Source organism: Protopterus annectens, chromosome 1.part1 (assembly GCF_019279795.1).
Source record: "Protopterus annectens isolate FY-2018-M chromosome 1.part1, PAN1.0, whole genome shotgun sequence".
Classification (NCBI taxonomy): Eukaryota; Metazoa; Chordata; order Ceratodontiformes; family Protopteridae; genus Protopterus; species Protopterus annectens.
This window is the reverse complement of record NC_056726.1, coordinates 1,037,482,929-1,037,509,595: the sequence shown is the minus strand read 5'-3', so window position 1 is coordinate 1,037,509,595 and position 26,667 is coordinate 1,037,482,929. Positions and strand designations below refer to the sequence as shown.

The 26,667-nt window shown below is 42.7% G+C and overlaps 1 protein-coding gene across 2 annotated transcripts in view; it reads right to left on the bottom strand.

The window, feature by feature from the left end:
* Positions 1 to 26,667, bottom strand: part of LOC122808819 (deleted in malignant brain tumors 1 protein-like) — a 612,008-nt gene that overhangs the window by 468,322 nt on the left and 117,019 nt on the right. The gene's annotated exons all lie outside the window — the stretch shown is intronic.

The following is a 26,667-nucleotide window of genomic DNA, read 5'->3' as shown; positions in this document are numbered from 1 at the left end:
GACCCTCTAATATACTGATTCCTAATCCTGTCCATCCTAGTCACACCCAGTGCAAATCTTAACATCTTTAACTCTGCCACATCCAGCTGTGACTTCTGCCTTTTTGTCAATGCCACCATCTCCAAGCCATATAACACAGCTGGTCTCATTACCCTCTTGTAGACCTTCCCTTTCACTCTTACTGATACCCATCTGTCACAAATCACTCCTTACACTCTTCTCCACCCATTCCACCCTGCCTGTTGTCTCTTCTTCACCTCTCTTCCACACTCACCATTACTCTGAACTGTTGATCCCAAGTACTTAAACTCATCCACCTTTACCAATTCTACTCCCTGCATCCTCACCATTCCTCTACCCTCCCTGTCATTTACACACATATTCTGTTTTACCCCTGCTGACCTTCATTCCTCTCCATTCTAAGGCATATCTCCACCTCTCCAGGGTCTCCTCAACTTGGTCCCTACTCTCACTACATATCACAATGTCATCTGCAAACATCATAGTCCACGGGGCCTCCTGTCTGATCTCATCTGTCAACCTGTCCATCACCACTGCAAATAAGAAAGGGCTCAGAGCTGATCCTTGATGTAATCCCACCTCCACCTTAAACGTATCTGTCACTCCCACCGCAGTCCTCACCAATGTCACACTACCCTCATACATATCCTGTACCACTCTTACATACTTCTCTGCCACTCCCGACTTCCTCATACAATACCACAACTCCTTTCTAGGCACCCTGTCATATGCTTTCTCTAAGTCCACAAAGACACAATGCAACTCCTTCTGACCTTATCTGTATTTCTCCAACAACACTCTCAGAGCAATCATTGCATCTGTAGTGCTCTTTCCCAGCATAAAACCATACTGCTGATCACTAATCATCACCTCCCTTCTTAGCCTAGCTTCCACTACTCTTTTCCATAACTTCAAGCTGTGACTGATCAATTTTTATCCCTCTGTAGTTACTTCAGGTCTGCACATCACCCTTATTCTTAAAGATAGGTACCAAACCTTTTTCTCCAGTCCTCAGGCATCCTCTGACTTTCCAAAATTTCATTAAACAATCTGGTTAAAAATTCCACTGCCATTTCTCCTAAGCACCTCCATGCTTCCACTGGTATGTCATATGGGCCATAAATAAAAACAAATCATCAGTCAATCAAAATATTTCACTACAAATTGTCTAAAAAAAGTTATTCCTATAAATATAAATATGCTCAAAAAATATAAAAATATTTGCATACATGGGGGCATATTACTGATATGAAGTCATTGGGCATGATGACTGGGAGGGCCTGGCAGTTAGCATAGAGGATTAAAGTTCTGACTTGTTAACAAACTCCTTCATTTGCTCAGGGTGTCAAGTTTCAATTCCATTTTCACTTGCCTACTGTGTGAACTTGAGCAAGTCACTTAACCAGGCAGGGCTTTGAAACAACTGGGAGTTTATGCTTGGCTCCTTAATGCTGTTTTGGACTGCCTGTAAGTAGCTAATGATAATCCCATTATTGTTTTTGAACCTTAGTACAATGTGAAAAATATGAGATTAATGAAAGTATGTGCTCTAAAATCACAAAATGGATTTTTTATTTGAAAAAAGTATTTATTTTGCATGCAATTAGGTCTGCTGTTGTCCTTGTAGGTTCAACTGTTGAGTCCTGCACTAAGGCGCTGTACAAGCACATCCACTCATGTATGAATCATGCCGTCCCAAATGGAACCAAGATGCTCTCCTCCAAAAAAAGGAAGTCAATCTGGTGGTCCCCTTCCATAAACAAACTTTACAACAAAAGGAAGAAACTGTTGCAGAAAAGAGGAAAATCCCAGGATGCAAAAAACTTCCTTACCAGCCTCAGTAAGAAGCTGAGATCCCTCATAAAATCCTCCAAAGCTAGTTACGAAAATAAAATTGCCAAAGATTCCAAAGACAACCAGAAGGCATTCTATAACTATATTAAGAATCTAAATGGCAATGCTCAGATCTGCTCTAAGCTACAACAGAATGGCATTAAATATGCTGATCCCAAGGATATTGCCAACATCCTGGCAGATCGATTCAGTGCCAACTTCACCCCCCTCTCACCCCCTAAATGGCCCATCTCAATACCGGTAGATTGCCAAATTCTGGTAATAACGGCCACACAGGTAAAAACGCACTCTCCAAAGCTAAGAATACAGCATCCATGGGACCAGATGACATCCCAGGCTGTGTACTATATGAACTACAAAATGAACTGGCACCTCACCTAAGTGTCATGTTTAATCATACCCTCACCTCAGGCTTCATGCCCACTGAGTGGGGCACAGCTACAGTTGTCCCACTCCACAAGGGGGGATCTACCTTGGATTCCGGGAAATACCGCCCCATATGTCTGACGAGCCTGATCTGCAAGGCCATGGAATGTATTATCATGCAACTTATAAACAAAGACATTGGCAACCTTAAAACACTGGACCCCACCCAGTTTGGATTCATGAAGGGCCGTTCTTGTCTCCTGAACCTGATTGACTTTTTTGAATCAGTCTCCAGAGCTGTGGATGAGGGTAAGGCAGTCCACACAGCCTATCTGGACCTTGCCAAGGCCTTTGACACCATCCTCCACTCTGGAATCACAGATAAACTTACTAAGCTGCGCATTCATCCCTATGTCACTCGATGGGTTGTCAACTGGCTTACTGACAGAACCCACACTGTAAAAGTAGCTGACTCCAAATCCAGCTCCAGACAAGTGGAGTACGTCAGGGTTCAGTCCTGGGACCTCTCTTGTTTGGCATCTACTTCTCTGAAGTACAGGCCAACACTAAGGGACTCTGGCTAACAAAGTTCGCAGATGACCGCAAACTGGGAGCCATTACTGAATCCCCAAATTATGTCGATACTCTACAAAAGGGCCTTAAAGAAACAGATGCTTGGTGCCCGAGCCATGGGCTCAAGCTCAATGCCAAGAAATGTATAGTTAACTCTTTTGGAAAAAACATGTACCCATGAATTACCACATAGGTGGCAGTACACTAAACACCGAAAGTGTGATAAGAGACTTAGGGACATAGGTGGACAGTGGTCTCACCTTCAATAACCACATCACCACAACAGTCAGGAAATCCTTCTATGTGGCACACCTCATCACTAAGGGTTTTTCAACCAGAAAAAAGGAGGTCATTGTCCCACTGTACTCATCCCTCATTAGACCCATTATAGAATACAACGCCCCATTTGGTATGTACCTCTCAAGACATCTGCAACAACTGGAAAGGCCGCAGAAATACCTCACTAAAAGAATCACAGGCCTAAAGCAGATGCCCTATGCTGACTGCCTTAAAAAACTCCAGCTATACTCTGTCGCATATTGTCTATTCTGAGGCGATCTCTGCTTAACATACAAGGCCATATCAAACCCGGAGCTGTTGGACATACTACACTTAAAGAAATCCCAATCCCTCAGAGCCACATGCTCCAGGGATCTAAACTTTGTCATCACAATAAACAAAACATGCTGGAGGGATAGGTTCCTGGCCCAGAGACTCCCCAGACTCTGGAATAGACTGCCCATACATGTCAAGCAGAGCACCTCTTTGGCCCTCTTCAAAAGGATCCTTGATGATTGGATGGGAGAAAGGAAATTCACCCCGGGGATCACGTCAGTCGCACAGAGGTCCAGGGAAGTAAATAGTGTGGGAAGAAATAGCCAGGGAATTGTTATGGCTAGGCTTGTATAGGCCCTAGGGCCGAAAGCCTAGTACCAGCCTATGAACCTACTGATTGCAATTTACAGAAGAGTCTTAAAATTCTTGGAGATATTAAATTAAAATAAGTCTTTAAATGTGGTTCATAATGTGTGGGAAACAGTAGAATGTTTATGTCTGTGTGAAGATAATTAAAAACTGAGACAGACTATTTTCTTTTTTATACAGGTCGGAATGCTGAAGTAGGTTTCTCAGATAGTTTAGTAAAATGGGCATTGGCATGAACGAGGAAGTGCAGAAATTAGCTAAAGGCGTTATGATGCTGAATGGGTGTGTAAGGGAGTCTAAAGTAATTCAAAAGGCAACTAATGTGTTGAGGAGAGTATGGAAATAGGTGTCATTTCTATAAAAAAATGAAATAACTGATTGAATTCTTTTAAAGATAAATAGAAAATGATTACTTAATGATAAAGAAGGAGTTAAGGTAACAATAACAAGGATGGCATAGCTGTGTACAGCAGAACTTCAATGAGTGTTATAGTACAGTAAGACAAACCATTACAATAGGCAGAACTTCGACGAGTGTTATATTACAGTAAGACAAATTGTTACAATAGGCAGAACATCGACGAGTGTTATATTACAGTAAGACAAACTGTTACAATAGGTAGAACTTTGACAAGTGTTATACTACAGTAAGACAAACCGCTAAAATAGGAAACGTCTTTCTAGAATGAATGGGGAAATGTTAAGGGTTTACTAACAAGGCAGATCAGTCTGAGTGGAAAATGTATCACCATATCTGGGTAAACAGGTACGTAGGCACGATAATGTTATGAGCAGCTTGGTGGAGGAAAAGGGGGAGGGGTTGAAAAACTTTAAAGGGATTTTGAAAATTGTAGACAGTGACATGTAAGGGATATGAATTTAAGAAAGATGGACAATAGGGTGTATAGCAACTGATGGGAGTTGCTAAGAGGGCCTTGCAGCAAGTGATTGCTTTGGAAGAACTGAATATAGTGTTGCCGTTAATTAGTGCAAATAAAATACTGCAGATACATTCCACTTTACAAGGGAATGGAGTTGCAAGAGAAAAAAAAAGAAAAGATTTTTTTTAAAGTCTGAAAAAAGTGTAGGAGCACTGAGTTCCTACAATCTTAGGGGTGCCACCATTCTGACAAGATATTAAAACTAAGGTCCCATCTACCTTAGTTGGTGACAGCTCAGGTGGTTATAAAAGATCCCATGACACTTACCAGAAAGTGTAAGGGAATTTTCTAGGAATCTTGGCCAGATTTTCCCTTGTTAGCATTAATATCACACTGGATCCCCCTGAAAAGAGACCCCATTATGATTTGTGTGCTAAATTAAATTGGGGTCTGCAGGGAGAGAGGAAAAAGAAGTTATGTGCCTACCATAACGTTCCATGTTAGTTGTCTGCATCTCACCTTCTTTCTTGCTGGTTGGGATCAGAGCCGATCCTCGGCTCCGACTCGGCCATCTTCTATAGCTCGAGAGCTGTTCACTGGCTCGAGGCCACCCCTTATCCCATGATGCCTAGCGCTAGCTACCCAGATCTTGTTTGAAATAGCTAATTCCAGACATAGCTATAGTATGAACCCCTCCAAACAAAAGGTTAAGCATACCTGTCCTACTCTCTAAGTCAGTAGAGGAAACAAACCAGAGAACACACAGCCAGTGAAACCTGAACTCCTCTCGGTCCAATAGGACAGGGAGATAGAAGGGGGGAAGCAAGAAAGAAGGTGAGATGAAGACAACTAACATGGAACGTTATGCTAGGTACATAACTTCATTATGTTAAGTTGTCTATCTTGCCTTCGTTATTGCTGGTTGGGACAGCGTTCCTAGCACCTACAATCCCGGGTGGCTCATTGGAACAAACTCTTCAGAACAATGGAACCAAAGCTAGCTCTACTCCTGGAGACCAAATCCAACTTGTAATGAGAAATAAAGGTATGAGGATTTGCCCAAGTAGCAGCGGCACAGATAGAGTCCATGGGCAACCTAGACTGGAAGGCTACAGAGGTGGCTAAGGCCTTAGTAGAATGACCCTTCGGTTTGATAGGCAACTCTTTGTTCCTTAGTTGATAGACAAAGGTAATGATGTGAGACAACCACCTGGATAAGGTAACTTTGGAAACTGGGAGACCCTGTTTGCCTTGAGCATAGGAAAGGAATCATTGGTCTGACTTCCTTATATCCTTCATCCTATGCAGGTAGAAATGGTGGTTAGGAAAAAACACAGGTAGGTCTATAGATTGATTCAAATTATTTTCTGAGCAGACTTTTGGAAAGAAAGAGGGATTAGTCCTCAGAGCAACCCTATCTTTATGAAATACTAAGTATGGAGGACGGACGCATAGTGGCTGAAGTTCAGAGACACATCTGGCTGAAGTAATAGCTACCAGAAAGAGAGTTTTCCAAGATAGAAACTTAATGGAGCAGGATACTGCCGGTTCAAAAGGAGGCATAATCAAGGAGGTCAATACTAAATTAAGGTCCCAAGGAGGAGGGAGATCTCTCACTGGGGGTCTAAGGAAAGTAGCCCCTCTTAGAAAGGCTTTACATAGCTTATGAGACATAATGTTTATATTAGACAACCCAACATGAAAATTTGAAATGGCCGCTAATTGAACCGTGATTGCAGCAGAAGCAGACCCGGAATGAAAGAGTTCTGATAGGAACTCCAAAATCTAGTGGATAGGGGCTGTGAAGGGATCTATGTTTCTAGCCTCTGCCCAACAAGAAAAACATTTCCATTTGCTAGCATAAGTCCTTCTAGTGGTAGACTTATGGGAGGAGACAATAATGTCGCGTACGGCCGGGAAAATGCTGGGAAGCCTGGCTAAGGTTGGAAGTGGAGCAACCAAGCTGTGAGCTGGAATGTTTGCAGGGATTGATGCAGCCCACCTGATTGATGAATCTGTAGGTCTGGAATCGGATCCAGACTTCAAGGCTGCTCGAGAAGGTAATGGTGCAGGAATGGGAACCATATCTGTCGAGGCCAGTAGGGGGCAATGAGGATCATTCTGCAACCCAACGACATAGCTTTCTGTATGAGTTTCGGTATCAGAGGAAACAGAGGGAAGGCATAGAGAAGTCCCTGAGGCCAATCATGGACTACAGCGTCTCTGGGAGAGTGACCAGGAAGCGGAAGAAGGGAGAAGTAGTTGTTGCATTTGCTGTTGAAGGGGGTGGCAAAAAGGTCTCAGCAAGACTGTCCCCATTTGCGGAAGATTAAATCTGCAACTACCTGATTCAGAGACCACTCGTGAGGCATGAGAATAGCTCTGCTGAGCCTGTCCGCTATGGCATTGGAAGTCCCAGGGATGTGTGTCGCAATCAGAAATTGTAGAGAGGAAATCACCCACTGCCAGAGTCTGAGCACTTCTCGACATAGAGGGTAGGACCTGGTTCCACCCTGCTTGTTGATGTACCACACCACTGACTTGTTGTCTGTTTGAATTGCAATGGTCCCAGAAGGGAGAGAGTCCTAAAGAGCTTGCAACGCTAGCAGCACGGCTCTCATTTCTAGGACGTTTATATGCAGATGGTACTCGTGAGTCTGCCAAGTGCCTTGGACTGTCCTTCCCTGATAATGCCCCCCCCCACCCTATCAGGGAGGCGTCTGTGGTCACAGTAGCAACTGGAGGGGGCTGAATGAAGGGTCTGCCCTGAATCACTAGTGGGGAGACCATCCACCAGGAAAGGTGCCTTTTGCATGCTTCTGTAATCAAGATCGTGCGAGACATGGGGAGCTGTTGGAAGGACCACTGTGTGACTAGAATCCACTGAAGGATTCTCATGTGAAAGCGGGCCAGGGGTATCAGAAGAATTGCCGCTGCCATAGAACCTAGAGTTTGCAGGACATACCTGACTTGTATCCTTTTGCATTGCAGGAGGATTTGAACTTCCTGGCGAATTGTGGACACCCTGTCTGAAGGTAGCTTTGCGGACATGCTCCTTGTATCTAAGTCTGCTCCTAAATAAGTAATAGATTGACAAGGCAACAAGCCAGATTTTTCTAAATTTATGGTAATGCCTAGGTGGGAACAAATTGAAATTGTATAGCCCCTGGCTTGAAGGAGTTGATGCCTGGTAGTAGCAGTAAGGAACCAGTCATCTAGATATGGAAACACCTGGAATCCTCGATGCCTCAGGTGAGCCATGACCACTGCCATACATTTGGTGAACACCCTGGGGGCTGTGGTGAGACCAAAGGGCAGAGCTCTGAACTGATAATGACTGGCTCCCAGCTGGAATCGAAGGAACCTTCTGGAGCGTCTGTCCATTTTGATGTGATAGTATGCATCTTTGAGATCTATGGAGCACATCCAATGGTCCTGACCCAGAAAGGGTAGAATGGACTGTAGTGTGACCATCCGAAACTTTGTTCTTTGAACAAACTTGTTGAGTCTGCTGAGATCCAAAATGAGTCTCCAGTCCCCTGTCTTTTTTGGTACCAAAAAGAACCTTGAGTAAGTTCCGGATCCGTGTTGGTCTGCTGGGACTTGCTGGATGACTCTTTTTTTCTAGCAGTTTTGAAACCTCTATAACTGCTTGGTCCCTCAGATTGGGTGGAACATCTGGGAGGGACTTGCGTGACGGTAAGGGGGGGTTGAGAGAATGGGATTCTGTAACCTCCGGATATGATTGAATGTACCCATTTGTCTTGTGTAAGGTTTAGCCAGGCTTGCGGGTACAATGAAAGTCTTCCCCCGACTGCCTCTGGAGATGGACAGTTGGGCAACCATTCAGGGATGTTGGAAGGGCTTGTCAGAGAAAGATTCTCTGCTGCCCTGGTTCTGTGGACCCCCTCTGCCATGAGGGTGGCATTTGTTGTTATTGTTATTTCCTCCTCTGTCCCTAGAGGAAAAATCAGTACGTGTGTCAGGCGAAGATCCCCGGGATTTTCGAAACCACATTTTCCCACTCTTCTGACCTTTGGGCTATGGTCTGGAAGGAGTGGAAAAACAGACTCCCACGGCAGAGAGAGTCTTGCCTTCCTGCTCACACCTAGTGAGAGTGTCTTTCACCTGTGGTCCAAAGAGAAAGGAACCGTCAAAGGGAGTGTTGGTGAATGATGCTCTAAAGTAGGGGTGTCCAAACTTTTTTCACCAAGGGCCATATGCGGTAAAATACACAAACAGCCGGGCCACTCACTCGAGGTGAAGTATATATTATATTGCCTCACCTGGTTTATTTTTTAAGACAAGTAAACTAAATCAATCAGCCTACAACACTGCTTTTCATGAATAGGATATTTCAAGCTAGTTATGCAAATAAGTTTGGATTGTTAACAGATCAACTAATATTTGTTTTAAAAATGATATCAACATAAAATGATTTATTAGTAATAGGGCTTAATAATAACACATGGAACGTGTAATATATTTTGAACTCAGGAATACGGTTGCGCTCAGTGGGAACAATGAAGTTGCGCTTTGGCCTGCAGGATTGCTGGCAGGTCCGGAATCAGTTTTGTGGTTGAGATGCGAAGGACGTCATAGAGATGGTCGTTGGTAATTTTGGTTCTCAATCTGCTTTTGTTCAGCGTCATCAGAGAAAATGTTTGTTCACATATGTATGTTGAGCCGAACAGACTCATCATTCTTTTTGCGTGGCGTCTCATCAGAGGAAACTTGGCTTCTTCCAAGCTCCGGTAGAAGTCAGGTAAAGGGAGAAGCTGATGTTGATTCTTCAGAGAATCATCACACTGCATTTCTATAAGTTCTAACTGAAGACTCTCTTCCACTTCTTCTGCATTTATTATGAAGGGAGTCGCAAACAGCTTGATATCATTCTCAATAGTAGAAAAATCTTGGAAGCGCTGAGAAAATTCTGTCAGGAGGATGTGATCACAGACACATATTTCCCCTTTTTACCAGAGAGATCGACCTTTGGAAATGCAGATCTGATTTCGGACAGTGTGGGGAAGTGTGCGACATTGAAGGTCTGCAACTGTGCCTCAAACAGTCGGAGCTTCACACAGAATGCTTTCATGTGTGCGTGAAGCTGTGGTACGAGTTGGTCTTTACCTTGTAGGTTTTTGTTGAGTGTGTTGAGGTGTTCAGTGAGATCAACTAAAAATGCCAGGTCTACCAACCATAGAGGGTCACTCAGCTCGTGAATAGGTCGGTCCTTTTCTTTCAAAAACTGGTCGATCTCTGATCTCAGAGAATAAAACCGCCTAAGCACGGAGCCACGACTTAGCCAGCGCACTTCTGAATGGTAGAGCAGGTCCCCATATTCAGCATCAATGTCAGTTAAGAAAGCTTGAAATTCTCTGTGGTAGAGTGCTCGTACTCGAATTATGTTTACTGTTTTCACAACAGTGCTCATCACATCGTTAAGCTGTACTGTCTTGGCACAGAATGCTTCTTGGTGGATGATACAGTGCATTTTAACTGCCTCACCTCCGCTCTCCTGCACCTTGGCACACACCATAGAGGCCATTCCTTTGCGCTGGCCTGTCATAGCTGGAGCTCCATCTGTTGTAACTCCACACAACTTGTACCATTTAAGTCCTATCTTGTCAACTGCATTTGACACAGCTTCAAAAATGTCTTTACCCGTTGTTGTAGTATTTAGACTGGTGAGATCAAGCAGCTCCTCCGTAATGCAAAAGTTATTGTCAACACCCCGCAAAAAGATTAGTAACTGTGCGGTATCTGTATGCCTGTGCTCTCATCACATGCAATGGAGTAGAAATCAAAAGCACATGTTTTGTCTGCCAGTTGATGTTTTATGTTGACTGACAAGTCTTCAATTCGCCGCACAACTGTGTTCCTTGATAGGCTAACACTGTCGAATTCTTGACTTTTTTCTGGGCACATTATTCCTGCAACTTTAGTGAGGCACTGTTTTATAAATTCACCATCTGAAAAAGCCTTCCCATGCTGGGCAATGAGTTGAGCCACCTCATAGCTGGCAATTGTGGCATTTTCTTGAGTTTTTTTGGCATGGGAAAAATACTGTTGTTGAGCTAGCAAGCTAGCTGTCATCTGCTGAACCTTTTGTGCTCGTTCCACACCAGTGTAGGACATGTAAGTCTGATGTTTGGTTTCGTAGTGTCATCTTACATTGTACTCCTTCAACACTGTGACACTCTCATTACAAATCAAACACACACACTTCCCCCTGACTTCCATAAAGCAGTATTAATTTTCCCACCATGTCTGAAATTTTCTACACTCACTTGCTATCTTGCATTTCTTTGGTGTTGTCATTTTCAGTGGGCTGTGGCAAAATTTTTCTTTCCTTAATTTAGTTTTGTACAGGTACTGCCTTGATCAACTCAGTAGCTCCACCGCTAGAGTTAAAACCAAGAAATCAACTAGTAAGCAACTTTCTAGCCCAACAGTTCCTGGAGTTCATAAATTCAAATGCCATGGAACAGCTAGTCACTGTTCCCACGAGAGGAGAAAATATACTAGATCTCATTGTCACAAACATGGGGACAAAATGCTCCACACCGGAAGTATATCCCTCATTGGTGAGATCTGATCATAAACTAATCTCACTGGAAATCCACATCCCGCCCCCACCCCAAGCAAAAAAGACCATAGTGAAGAACTTCTCTAAAGCAAACTTCACACTACTCAAGACTGGTGTGGTATCCTTCAAGGCCCCTGAGCCAGAGGAAACCACAACCCAAGCTGCGGAAGCCCTTACAAATGCCTTCTATGAACACCTCCAGGACTGCATGGATCAGGCAATCCCAAATAAAACCAAGACTCTTTCCACAAAGGGCAAACGTCCAGTCTGGTGGACCCCAGCCATTAACAAACTTTACAATAAGAGGAGAAAGCTATTACATGATAGAACAAAATCCATAAAAGGAAAGTCACCCCTGATCATTATTAGTAAAAAATACGAGCACTCATAAAATCAACTAAGGCCAATTTTGAGAGAAAAATTGCCATGGATTCAAAGGACAATCATAAGGCCTTTTTCAGCTATGTTAGGAACCTGGGTGGAAACTCCCAGATATGCTCAGAATTAGTCCAAAATGATACAAAAATCACTGAACCCACAGACATTGCCAACATACTGGCAGACAGGTTCAGTGCAAACTTCACCCCCTCTCCCCTAAAGGAGAGATAACTATCCCAGCCGAGTGTAGCCTCCCGGACATCTCAAATGCGCAGGTGAAAGCTGCTCTCTAAAGCTAAAAACACAGCATCAATGGGACCGGATGGTGTCCCCGGCTGTGTGCTACACGAGCTAAATGAGGAATTAAACCTGCACATAAGGCAGCTGTTTAATCTCAGCCTTACCACAGGATACGTGCCCAAGGAGTGGCGTACGGCAACTGTGGTCCCACTCCACAAAGGCGGTGCCTCTACGGACCCTGGTAATTACCGCCCATAAGCTTAACAAGTCTAGTCTGCAAAGCTATGGAGAGGATCATAATGGAGCTCATAAACAAAGATATAGGGGACTTGCAGACATTGGACCCGACCCAGTTTGGCTTTGTCAAGGGAAGATCATGCCTTTTGAACTTGGTTGACTTCTTCGAAACAGTCACCAAGGCCATTGATGAGGGAAAGGCAGTCCATACAGCCTACCTTGACCTTGCAAAGGCTTTTGACACAATACCCCACTCGGGTATTGTAGAAAAACTTACCAGCTTAAATGTAAACCCATATGTCACAAGATGGGTTGCAAACTGGCTTAAGGACAGAACCCACAGGGTTAGAGTTGCTGGCGCTGTGTCAGACTCCAAGCCGGTCACAAGTGGTGTCCCACAGGGCTCGGTCCTTGGCCCCCTATTGTTTGGCATCTACTTCTCAGAAGTACAGGCCAACATGGGAGGACTTTGGCTGACAAAGTTTGCAGACGACTGCAAACTGGGCCATAGTGGAAAGTGCATCGGACACGGATATCCTTCAGAAGGGACTCACGGAAACAGATAGCTGGTGCCAGAGCCATGGCCTGAAGTTAAACGCCAAAAAATGTATAGTCATACCCTTCGGGAAAAACAAGGTAACCCCAAGCTACCATATAGGTGGCAATCCACTAAGCACAGAAGAGCTTATCAGGGACCTGGGGACCCAGGTTGACAGTGGCCTTTCTTTTGACACTCACATTGCTAAAGTGGTTAGAAAGACCTTCTACATTGCCCACCTGATCATGAAGGGATTCACATCCAGATCTAGTGAGGTCATTGTTCCCCTGTACTCTTCACTTATCAGACCAATGATCGAGTACAATGCCCCATTCGGGATGTATCTCACCCGACATCTGCAGCAATTGGAGAGACCCCAAAAGTTCCTCACCAAAAGGATAAAGGGACTCCAAAATCTGTCATATGCTGCCAGATTGAAGAAACTCCAGCTCTATTCAGTCGCATACCGTCTGCTCAGAGGTGACATGTGCCTGACATACAAGGCCATGTCCAACCCGAATTAATGGACATGCTCCACCTCAAAAAATCCAAATCCACCAAAACCACTAGAGCAAGCGATTTAAACCTTAGCACGGATATAAATAGGACGTGCTGGAGGGATAGATTTATCACTCAGAGACTCCCTATGCTGTGGAATAAAATCCCGGTCCATGTGAGGCAGAGCACCTCGCTGACTCTGTTCAAGAGAAATCTAGACCTGTGGATGGGAGATCGTAGGTTTACCCCAGGAATCATCTCTGTGTCACTGCTGGACAGAGACACAACAAACTAATGGGCACAGTATTTTTTCATATAAGGGGTGGCGTAAGCCACAATAATTTGGGCTAGGCTTATAAATGCCTTAGGGCAGATAGCCTAGTATAAACCTATGAACCTATGAACCTATGAACCTATGAACAAAGCACTGTATCAAGGAGAAACCGCGTTTTTCGTCTATGGATCCATTAATTGAATTTTAAGTATATGTTTTATCTTGATTCATTTTGTATGTAATTTTGGCTTTTGTCCACTAGAGAGAAGTGTTGTATTAGTTTTGGGATATAAATCAAGTTATGTACCCTTCTGTTTCTCTGTATGAGGTCGCATTCAATTGTTTATTATGCATTCATTTACTTATGCATCTAGTCTAGTAACTAGAATTGTGTGTTCTTATTTTTATTCATTCATTTATTATTGCAATGACATTGCAGTGATTTCAGTTAACCGTTAACTGATATCCGGCAGATGCTACTTGACTGAAGTAATAGTTTGGACTGGGGAACTGCAACTTGGATAATATCCCGGCTTTTAAGAAACTAGAATAGAAGTAGTTCTAGTAAGTTATTTGTGTGTTTTACACAGTTTTGTTGGCGATCACCAACATTATAGCATTCAGTTATGATTGTTGTGTACTACAATAAGTTTTAAACATGCGGAGTTTCGTCAAGCGTTTCATGTGGATTAACTGTTTGTGTATCCTAGAGCTGTCCGGTGCTTGATTTCTGTTTTTTGTTTGTGCACTGTTCTTTACCTGTGGTTTAAACAAGAAATGCAATACCGCCAGGTTCATGTGCGGGCCATATTTGGTAGATTTTTGGTATTTGCTGCGGGCCAATTAAAAATGGATCACGGGACGCAGTTGGCCCGCGGGCCATAGTTTGGACACCCCTGTTCTAAAGGGTTCCGCAAAATTACACAGCCGCATCCATGCATGTCTCCGAAGGGCCACGCCTGTGCCTGCAGCTCTACTCACACCATCGGCTGCATAGGAAATGAGCCTCATGGAGAAGTTAACTACTGAGTTAAGGGTCGCCAGCTGAGAAGCCACTTTGGCCTGAGCCCCTTCAGCTGATGGATCCTGAAGGGTATCTCCGAGCTCTTTCAGGAGATCCCTCTGAAGCCTGGTGAAATGGCATAAATAATTCAGTGACCTCATAGAAAAGGTCGTTGAAGCAAACATTTGCTTCCCGTATCTGTCCATAGTCCTGGACTCCCTGTTAGGAGGATGGACAGAGGAAAAAGTTTCCGCCAGCTCCTTTTTATTGGCTGCTGCTACCATCATGGCATCCATGGGAACACCCTTAGAAAGGAACTGCTTGTCAGGGGGTGCAGTAATAAACTTGCCTGGTCTCCTCGGGGTTGGTTCCACTGTATCCATGGCTGATCAAGCCCTTCAAGCCACTACTGACATTAGTGGATCAAAAGGCGGAGAAACCCAGGAGGTGGAAGTTTGGGAACCGAACGCATCCAGGAATACAGATTCATCCTTGGTAGGGGCTAGGGTATTCCAGGTCCCCCTCTGCTTAAGTATTTCTAGGATGTCCGAAAAGGAAACATCTTCAGAGGGGGATCTTCGGGACCCTTCCAACTCATCCAAATCCGTATCCGAAGTGACAGACTCAGGGGAGTCAATGTGCTTCCTCTTGCACTTCTTCTTCTGAGGGGGCTCCTCTGAATGATCAGGGGAGGCCTCTGAAGAAGAGGAAACACCCAATGGGGTGCTCTGGAGCACCGGTTCCACATGCTTGGGGTCTGGAGGAGGGACAGAGGTTGGCAAAGGCACTACAGGGGAAGGCGCCAGTGGGGTCGAAGGTGGAGCTGGATCAGAGGCCAGCACACTCCTCGTGACATCGAAGGCGTCCCTGCCATGATGCAGAGAAGGCTCCGGCTCCGAGGCAACTGGAATCCTCCTCCGCACCAAGGGAGATGGCTCCGAGGCCGATGTAGGAGCCAAGCTCACCTGCGCCGATGCTCCAAGAGGGAGAACGGGGCCGGACATGGGTCCGATGCCACTCGCCCCCTCGGAGCAGATGAGGGAGTCTCGGTGTCCAGATCCCTCAACGGAAGGCACCATCGATGGGATCAGAGCCGACGATGGATCCGAAGGAGAAATAGTTATCTGAGCCGATGGCTCCACGACTCAAACCCCAACAAACTCCGGCTCCAAGCTCAATGGAGTCGGAGGAGGAGCATCGATAGAAATGGACAGAGTCGACACCTGTTGAGGAGGGCTGGACAACATCTTGGCCAGAGCCTGCGACTTCTACAACCTACTGACTACTCTCTCCACATCATGGTCCGAGAGCCTAGAGGACCGAGAAGAGTGGGAAGATCTATGACTGTGGTCACTTTGCAACAGGGGAGACCGAGGGGCCGAATGTATGGACTCTAGCTAAGGGGACCTCAGCCTCTTGTGAGTCCTTGACGGCTCTGAAGGTACTGGTGGAGCCGACGAGGAGGCAGTCTCCTCGGGTCCAGCCAGAACCGAAGAAATAGACAAGGCTTGGGCCAAAGACGGCTCCGAGCTGGGAGCCGATGATTTGGCTGGTTTAGGAGATTTCACCAGCGGAGCCCTGGCTGGTGAATCCTGGGGCTTAATAAGACCCCTCAAAATAAGTTTATTTTTGCGCTCCTGCAGAACTCTTGGGCTAAATGCATGGCAGATAGAACAAGAGTCCTGCAGGTGAACTGCGCCTAAGCAATAGATGCAAGAAGTGTGCCCATCTGTCAGAGACATTTTCTGACAGCATGAGTCACACTTCTTGAATCCCGACACCTTGGATTCCTTAGACATAATCCACAAATAGAAGATACCACACTAAGTTATGAATTACTCCTACAGTGACTGTTTTAGCAAAGGGCTGACTAGCAAAGACTAATACTAGACACTACCACAAAAAACAACAAGTAAGACACGACACAGTATACTAAGCTAAAGATACATATTCTTTTTTTTTTTTTTTTTTTTTTTAACTAGAAAGCCTCTAACTAAAATGGCTACCTAAACAATAAGGAAGAAGAAAATTCTAAAAACAAAAAAACGGATAAGGGAGAGGGGGGGGAGGCGAAGAACTCTCTAACTAAAATGAGTTCTAGGAAGACCCACAAAAAACACCAAACTACTACAAACTAGTTAGCGACTATTAGACAAAGACAATAACTATCAGAAAAGCCCTAATCTGACTGAAAAAGTAGTAGAAGAAAAAATATACGAGCCTGAGCCAGTACAACGAACCTCGCAGCTGAAGCGGCAAACGAGATCTGGGTAGCTAGTACTAGGCATCATGGGATAAGGGGTAGCCTTGAGCCAGTGAACAGCTCTCGAGTTCTTGAAGATGGCCAAGTCGGAGCCAAGGATCGGCTCCGATCCCAGCCAGCAAGAACGAAGGTGAGATAGACAACTTAACATTAGGTGTTCAATACTTCACGTTCAGCTATTACCCCAAAACAAGTCGACTTGTTCTGGTCATTGCCCACTCTTTTACGTCTGTAGTTTTAATGATTCTTATTGCCTTTTTAATTATTTTTTTACAATTACATAATCACATACTCATACATTCTTCAGTGATGTAACTACATTAGTTAATAAAGACAATCTAGGGGCCATCTATTAGTTCTCCTCTGTCGTTAGCACAGAAATATTTCCAGTGGATCTTTTTCCCCTGTATTTTTGCATCTCAGAATTCATTTCCTTGACTTGACCCTCTAACCCTTCAGCCCTTTTCCCGTTTTTGCTATTCTAGTTCAAACTCTCCTTACTCCTTTTTTTATGTCACAACACTCTCATAGGTTCATAGGGTCACAGGTTGGTACTAGGCTATCGGCCCTAGGCCCTACCCTCTTCTATTCATTCTTTTGTTCCTCCTATTCAATCTCATTTTCAGCTTGTGCATGACTTTCACTGGAGAGCCTGTCTTCAGATCTTTAATTTCTATCTACTTGCTCAGACTGTATTCCTTCCATCTGGACAATTTGAAGCATTTACCCATTATGCTAGTGTTAGTAGGTCTGTCTTTTTATGTATGCACACTTAAACACTGTCATCATCCAGTAAGGACAATCACCTAGTTTAGGATTTGCTCTCCCATTCTTCCCTAAATGCCTTTTCTACTTTTTTCCTATACCTCTCTTACCTATTTCCATTCAGAGTGCATGTTTAGATACCAGTGCCTTAATGCCCAGCAGAAGTTGCCTTTTTTCCTACTTTCCCCATATGATCTGGCTTGTTGAACCATTTAAGAAGTAGTTTCAGCTATGGTACCCAATCGCACCTAAAATCCACCACATTTTGCCTCTTTTCATTTATTTGTCTTTGGGTAAGTGTTTCCTAGCTTTCTTTCATCTTCAGCATTTATTTTTCTTCCACTTACAATGTGCTGTCTTTGCATGTTATTCCCAGTTCCCTTTAACTTTTCATTCCCTCCAGTTCTTTCTGAGTGCCATCTGTCTTCTCCCACTTCTTCTTCTTGTTCTACATGTTTTCTCATTAATTTATAATTTCTACATTCATTCTTTTACTTCAGTCAGTCTTTATTCACATCCCCTTTACACTTTTAAACTCATTCCCTTCTTTCAAAACCATTCTTTTCTAGGCTGTCTTTCTTGTGAATGACCAGGTTACCTGGTCCGTCTGCTCTCTATTCATTCTCTGATGTTGTCCCTCTCTTTCAACATTTACCCCTGGCCTGTATGTCACTTCTTCATAGTCCACCTCTATGAAATCTCCAGTAATTTCCACCCTTCTCAAGTTCGTTTCTTCTCTGTATCTTTTCCTCTCTTCTTTTGATTACACCCACCCTCTAGCCACCTTTTTCTTCTTAACCCCTAGCATGTGTTATATACTACCGTGTATATCTAAAACTCCTCATTTCTAACTTCATTCCTAGCTTTCCTATTTTCAATTTATTGACATCCTGGATGACGTTCATTTCCTCCACATGCTACCATTTACAGAAAAAAGTGTAGGAGCGTAAAGTGTTTTACAGCTTTGAATGCTCTGCACTCAGACAGCAGGCAGAACCAAATTGTAACTCTGATGAAGGAATGGCTTTAAAAGCTGTTAGACACTTCAGCTTGTTACACTTTTATTTTTTATGACAGCTTTTACAAATGTTATGTTTGCCACATGCATCTGTGTACACCTACTAGCCTGGCATTATATTTAAAACTCTTAACAATAATTAAATATAAACTTACATGTTTTTTGCTTAAATGCACAGCTTTAGACTGCTCTCTTCTATTGCCTTCTGTGCTTATATAAGTATATAATTGTATAGAACATGTCCAGTATATATATATATATATATATATATATATATATATTTGCAACATAATTTAAATACTCAGATCATTGCTCAACTTACAAACCCTAACGGTTAAAGGCATAACCTTAGATAGCTCACTCCAAGATGTCTATATTTGTCTACTTGCTTTACCATCTTATCTAACACAATTTTTTGATAACTTCATTACATTCTTTGCCCTGCTGTAATTTGTATTTTTGGCATGGGTAATGAATTTAGTTCCTCACACAGCCATGCACAATATGAGATATACTGCAGGATATATACAGTATAAAATATATTGCCTGCTTGTATGTTCAAAATGTTCTAAAATGTTCTCACATCTGTCACTACAGTGGCATAGAGGTATAAAGCCCTGACTATGACCCATGTGACCAGGGTTCAGTTAGCAGCTTTGGTGACTGACTGAGTGGCAGGGACGGATGGGAATGCCTATCCCATGGGGAGGGTGGTGTATGGCAATTTCATTGAAATAATCCTGGGGGGGAGACCAGGGATGTTGATAGAAGAAGTGTGGTCAGCAAGGTGGGAAGTGAGTATGGCTGCACTACTATGTAGGCAGAGTGATACAGCCCTTCCTGACATTGCACGATCATAACAGATCAACCACATTGCCACAAGGGGGGGCAAGCCATACAGAACCCCCCCCTGGATGGACACACAGATGTGTTGAATTGATGGATGACTAAGGATTCACAACTTGCCCCAGCAATACCGGAACAAGTCCAGGGTAGAAAGGAGTTAGCTGGTAGACCTGGTGTGGACAGAATTTAGGGAGCTGAGATGGCAATAATGAAAGAGAGGAGGGATGAAAAAAAGAAATATTCTCACACCTAACCATGAACATATGTTAAATATCTCATATAACCACCCATGTACATAGATCTCAAATGTCCAAATCTAACAGATGTCCTGACTTTTGCCTCACTTTTTTTTGGACTGCACCTCTTAAAATTTGTGGTTTTCTGACTAATCATTGGAAAATGAATTCTCCAGAAATGAGTCACTGGCTAGTGGTATTGGAAGCATATGTCTCAACTGTCAAGATTTTCACAGAATCTCCAGGTTTTTGCCTCATATTTTTGGTCTGTTCCTTATAAAGTTGGTGGCTTTCTAGATAATCATTGAAAAATGAAGTCAGTATAATGCCAGATATTTAGCAATGTCAGTGGTGCAACAGGTAGTACACTCATCTTTGGTGCTGGAAGACCAGAAGGCTTTGGGTTCTATTCCCACTCTGGTGATTGGATTGCTGTTCCTGCAGTGTGCATCATTAAGGGGGTACTGCACTTCTGAATGTGTCATTCTTTGGATGAAATGTTAAACCGAGGCCCATCCAATCCTTACTTCCACTATAAAAAACTACTGCAGAAGCTAAAACCATGCACCAATGCCCCCGATAACATCCCCTCACACTTCCTCAGCACATCTGCAGATGCCATCGCCCTTCCAATTAGTATCTTAATCAATCGCTTTATCCAAGAAGGTCATGTTCCACAAATCTGGAAAAAGGCCTTTATCATTCCCCTTCATAAAGGAGGGAATAATACTAGCATTACCAACTTCCGGCCCATCGCCATCCTGTCTACTATCTCAAAAATTCTAGAAAAATTTATCCATCTACAACTCCTTCCTATTTATTAGACAACAACCTACTAACTTCTACTCAACACGGCTTCCGCCCTAATCATAGCACTATGACAGCCCTCCTATCCTTCCTTGAAACTGTGAATAAAGCTAGAGACTCTGGTCTCACTGTATCTACTATCCTACTTGATCTCTCCAAGGCATTTGACACTATCTCCCATAACCTGCTACTCACTAAACTGTCAAAGCTAAACCTATCACCTTCAACTCTCAATTGGTTCACCAGCTATCTCTCAAACAGGCAACAATCTGTCAAATGGAAAAAAGCCATCTCCTCTTTCCTAAACACCCCCACAGGTGTCCCACAAGGCTCCATATTAGCCCCCCTCCTCTTTAACAGCTTCATAAATGACTATTATCACTCTATCCCCCATGCTAACATCATCCAATACGCAGATGATTCTACAATCATCTGCACCGCCTCTTCCATTCCAACCCTCCTAAAGCTCACTCAAAAAGCATTCTCCACCACTGAACAGTGGATGAAAGATAACCATCTTGCACTTAATGCAGCTAAATCAAAACTAATGATATTTACCCCCTCTAAAACCAACACATTTGACAGACAACTATTCTCTATCACCAGTCAAAATAATACTCCACTTGAACTGGTAAGTGAAACCAAACTACTAGAAGTTTGAATCGATGATAAACTTAAATTCGAGTCCCATCTACTAATAAACATTAAAAAAAAACACCAAAAACTCGGACTGCTCTATCGACACAAGCGATTCCTCTCATCAGCTACCAAACTCACTCTCTCTACCACATTTCTCTTACCCTCTCTCCTATATGTGCCCCTCTTTTAACTATCTACAATCATCTCTTAAAACTAAACTATCTACCTGTTACAATAAAATAGCCAAATTTGCCACTAGCAACAAAGCTTCAAACCATCACCGTGCACCACTCCACAAACTAAATTGGCTCGAACTTCCCAACTACCTTTCCTATACTCAGCTCACATATGCACACAAACTCATTTTCCAACCATCTCTCTGTCCCTCCCTATCCACTACCTTTAAAATTCACCAGACTCAAAGACTTCTCAGATCGACTAATCAAAACCTAATAGAAACCTACAGACCCTTTCGTCCCCCAGAACATAACCTCCTCTCTTTTTCCCTAGCTCGACTATGGAACTCTCTCCCTCCCTCCATTCGCACCACCACTAGCATTCCAACCTTTAAAAAATCACTCCACTCCTACCTAACATCCACATGGGAATGCTCCTGCTCCCACCCCCCATAAGCATTTTCCACTTTCTGTATTCTTCTTCCTCTCACCTTCTCTACTCAACTCGTAATCAATTTCTTAATAATATCTACCATCCTGAATGCCTTCTGCAAAAAAAAAAAAAAAAAAAAGGTATAATTTAGTTTATTTTTAGTTTTTGTTTTTAACTTTACTGCTTGTAACCTCTATACATTGTTATGTCTTGTATGTTATGTAATGTAACTCTCTGTAACATGTAATCTTTGATGGAGCTTTTCTCCCCAGGACTCCATTGAAAAAGGGTTCACTTGGCCCAATGGACTATCCTGGTTAACCAACAGCAAATAAATAAAATAAAATAAATAAATAAATCTACTAGAGTGTTTGATAGCTCAGGTGGATGTAAAAAATCCTACGGCAGCTATCAAAAAGAGTTGAGGAATTTCCCTGATGACCTGGCCAAATTTCCTTTAGTAGTCTAAATTCCAACTTGGGTTCCCCTGAAAAGAAGCCATTAGCCTCATGGAACTAACCTGGTCAACAAAAGGATGAATAAATTTAAGTTTCAGACTTCATATCTTTCATTAAATACATGCTAGTGCAAAGCTTGTTATGCCAGAAACTTTCTAAGCTTATAAGAGCAATGCCTAAAATCTGTCCCTAATTTTGATACTCCCCCATTATTTTTAGCTTTTTCCAGAAATCTTGCACTAAGATATTGAGAAGTATGTCCATACACATTGATTAGTGTCCAATAAGAGTTCCATAAATCCTGATGTTAATACTGTTCATGTTGTTTAGATGCAGATATGGCCTGGCAGTGTGCATAGAAGGGGGTTATAAGCTGCTGATGAGCTTCTTTCTGTACAACAGTTTGTGACCTGATTCCTCCAGTCTCCATTACTCTGTAGTATGATGTGAGTAAATCACTTAACTAGATCGTATTCCCAGGTCACCCACAAAAAGCACTATTGTGCCCAGTAGATTTACCTGCCTAAAAATCTTTAACATACAATAAAAATGCATAGACATATAAACAGGTAGAGGCATTTCACATCATGACATATTCCATATTACATATTCTTTGCATATTTGATGAAAAAAGGGATTCAGCCCAAAACATTTAAATAAACGGATAAATGGGTAGGCAAACAAACAAACATGCTTAGTTTATGACTTGTTTCTAGCTGTTATTGTGCATTTCAGTTACCAGTGTACTAACGGTTTCACAAAGCAGGCATCAGGGGGTAATCTTGGGATAAAACAGCATAAATTAGGAATATGTGCTGATAACATGCACCCTAAAATATGCTTGTGTAGTCATGATCCAGGAGAAAATCCATTGTCATCCTTAAGCATAACACTGTTACAATTCAGCCGATGTGGGAAAATAAAAAGTTGAGGACATTTCTGGAGTATGTGGTCACCTGCACAGAAGTATGTTTCTCTGTTTAGTTAGCTAATAAATGGTAAAATAAAGGCTGAAGCCTACAAATCGTAATACCTTTGTCTGCATATTGTGATTTATTCCAAGCTGATTGTGACTGAATAGATTCAGACCACAAAATGAACATGAAAGAATAAAAGGAGGATGTGTATCCATCTTCACTGAAAGACAAATACACCTCAAGACTAGTTAAACAGTACCAAGTAGAAAGCACCACAGTCGAGCTGGATATAGGCAACAGTTTATTCAGTTCCAAACACCGAGCACAAAGTGAAAAGACCCACACTGTGGGTCTTTTCACTTTGTGTTCGGTGTTTGGAACTGAATAAACTGTTGCCTATATCCAGCTCGACTGTGGTTCTTTCTACTTGGTTATAAGTTTATTTTAGCACCATTTTATCCTTTTGTGGTGTTTACTGGTTAAACAGTACTACTCCCTAGAGTTACTCCAAGTCCAACTAACTGTAGGAAAGACTCCCCCATGTCACTGTAAACTGTAGGGCCCCCCCCACCATGAACCACAAAACTACACTGCTACCTGGACCTACTTGAGTCACTTACAATACAGCCAAACACCCTAGTCATGGGTAACTTTAACTATCCTTTCATCAATTGGGAAACATATTTGAGCACAGACATGCAAAGGATCCTGGACTTTGTTAACACAAATGCCCTGGAACAAATAGTCTGCACCCTACAAGGTGCTATAATATCCTTGACCTAGTGCTCACCAATATGGGGGATCACTGCATTACCCCACGTGTGGGACCCTCCCTGGCAAAGTCTGACCATAAATCAGTCTTGTTTGAAGTAACAATGGTACCTGACCCCCCAGCGCAAAAAATTTTAAAAATTTTCTCCAAAGCAAACTATAGCCTCCTAAGTGATGGCATGAATAATTTCAACGCCCCTGCCACTACTGTCAGCAATAACTCATATACTGAGGTGTACAAAAATGCCCCGTATAAACACCTTTACAAATGTATAGATTAAGCCATACCTGAATGGATCAAAACAGGGTTCTCATGAAAAGACAAGCCACCTTGGTGGACATGTAGCATAAATAGGTTATACAAAAAGAGAAAAAAAACTGCTGTCAAAAAACAAGAGGGTACAATCTCAGCAGAAGAAGAATGTTATCCTCAGCTTGAAGAAGCAAATTAGACCCCTTGTAAAGTCCTCTAAAGTTAATTACGAAATTAGATTAGCGTCCCTAGCTGAGGATAATCACAAGGTATTCGTTAGCTATATCCAAAATCCAAAAGGGAAAGCCCAGTTTTGTGCAGAATTAGTAGTTGACGGTACCACTCATACAGTACCTTATGACATCACCAACCATGTACCAGATAACTTTGGTGAAAATATTAACCCCCCTGTCTCCACCAATCATACCCCTAAGCATACCTGTCACCAGTCCACTACCTAGTATCTCCAAAAAGCAGGTTATAACCACAGTCTCCAAGGCCAAAAACACAGCTTCTATGGGACCAGATAACATCCCAGGCTGCTTACTAAATGGCCTAAAACAGGAGCTAACAGAACCACTGGGCACTCTCTTCATCTACAGTCTAAGTACTGGCTTTGTCCCAGCAGAATGGAAAACAGCAGCCATAATCCCCTTGCAAAAAGGGGTCCCTTCAACCAACCCTGGGAACTATAGACCCATAAGCCTAACTAGCCTTATCTATAAGACCATGAAGAGAATCATCATGGACCTTATCAACGAGGATATAGGAGACCTTCAAACTCTTGACCCAGTTTGGCTTCATTAAGGGCAGATTGTGCCTGTTAAACCTGGTGGACTTCTTTCAGAGTGTCACTAATGCCCTGGATGTAGACAAAACAGTACATATTGCCTATCTCAACTTAGCCAAGACTTTTGACACAATTCTCCACTCAGGCATCATTGAGAAACTCGCCCAGCTGGGGATTAACCCATACGTCATTAGATGGGTAGCCGTTTGGCTCAGTGACAGAATATACAGTCAAAATTGGGGAATTCCACCTCTACCAGCAGATCTGTAACCAGTGGTGTTCCATAGGGATCTGTGCTGGACCCTGTACAGTTTGGTATGTATTTTTCTGAAATCCAGCAAAAATAGATGGCCTGTGGTTTACCAAGTTTGCCAATGACTTCAAACTGGGTGCAATCACTGAATCCTCCAATGATGTCAACATACTGCAAAATGGGCTTACATAGAAAAATGATTGGTGCCAAAGCCATGGACTTAAACTGAACAAAAACAAAAATGCATTATCATCCCCTTCAGCAAAGGAGAAGTCCCTGCAAATTACAATATTAATAATATCCCCCTAAGTTCCAAACAGTAGTGAGAGATTTGGGAATCCAAGTTGATAGCAACCTCAGCTTTGATCATCGCATGTCCAAAGTCATAAGGTAGACTTTCTACATTGTGCATCTTATAAGTAAGGGTATAACATCCAAGGCTAAGGAGATTATAACTCCCATGTACTCATCCCTCATCATACCAGTAATAGAGTACAATGCTCCCTTCTATATGTACCTCAGCAGAGACCTGCAGCAGCTGGAGAGACCTCATAAGTTTCTCACCAAGAAAATTCAGAGCCTTCAACACATGACCTACATGGACAGAATAAAGGTCCTGTCACTGTACTTTGTATTGTATAGATTGCTTAGAGGTGACTTGTCCTGCTTTAATGTAAATGTTCCACATCCACAAATCAAATGGGATAAAAGTCACTCACTTTATGGACTTTAACCTAGCCTGCAACATTAACAGGACATACAATAGAAACAGATATTATCTCCCAAAGGTTGCCACTCCTCTGGAATAAACTCCCAATTCACATAAAACAGAGCTCCTCATTGACCCTATTTAAGCATAACTTGGACAATTGAATGGGAAACCATAAATTTACCCAGGGGGTTTCAACTATGTCCCTCTTGCAAAGGGCAGCAACTGCTGAGCTTAGATTCCTGTTGCTAATATAGACTATATATATCTTGGTCTATAAAGGAACAAGGGTATAATATTGCTAAGCTTGTCAGAGCCCAAGGGCCTAGTAACCTGCTGTAATCCTATGATCTTATAATTGACACAATAGTCAGTTATCATTCTCACAGACAATTAGAAAACTAGCTGAATTATTAATTAGAATAAAAACATACTTCATAGGTTAGTACTAAGCTAACTGCCCTTGCAAGCCATTTTACGCCTAGCCAATTATCCCTTGTGAGACTCAAACCCTGCACCTTGTGTTTGTAAGGCAAACACCTTAACCATTGAGGCCACTCTCCCAACCCTTCCAAGCTTATTCTATATGGAGTATTGTATTTGTCTGCATAGCTGACTGCTTTTGTATGGCATGCAGAAATCAAGGGGGATGTAAGTCTTAAATTACTTTTTCAGTCTTTTGACTTATTGTATATGTTAAATAGTTCTATATATTTTCTGAGAGGACTGGGAACATGCGCTTGTTTTTTAACCCTGGAAAGTCTTGGATGTACTAAACTCTTATTACAAGATAACAGTTCCAATACTCAACATGTTCAACAGTTAGCACCTTAAAACTAAACATTTGCTGCTGTGTGCCATGCAGATCACACCACAGAGCTATTAACACAACTTTCTCATCGCCTTAATCAGCAGACTTCCTCAGAAAATCTTCATGGAAAGTAAACATTATCTGAG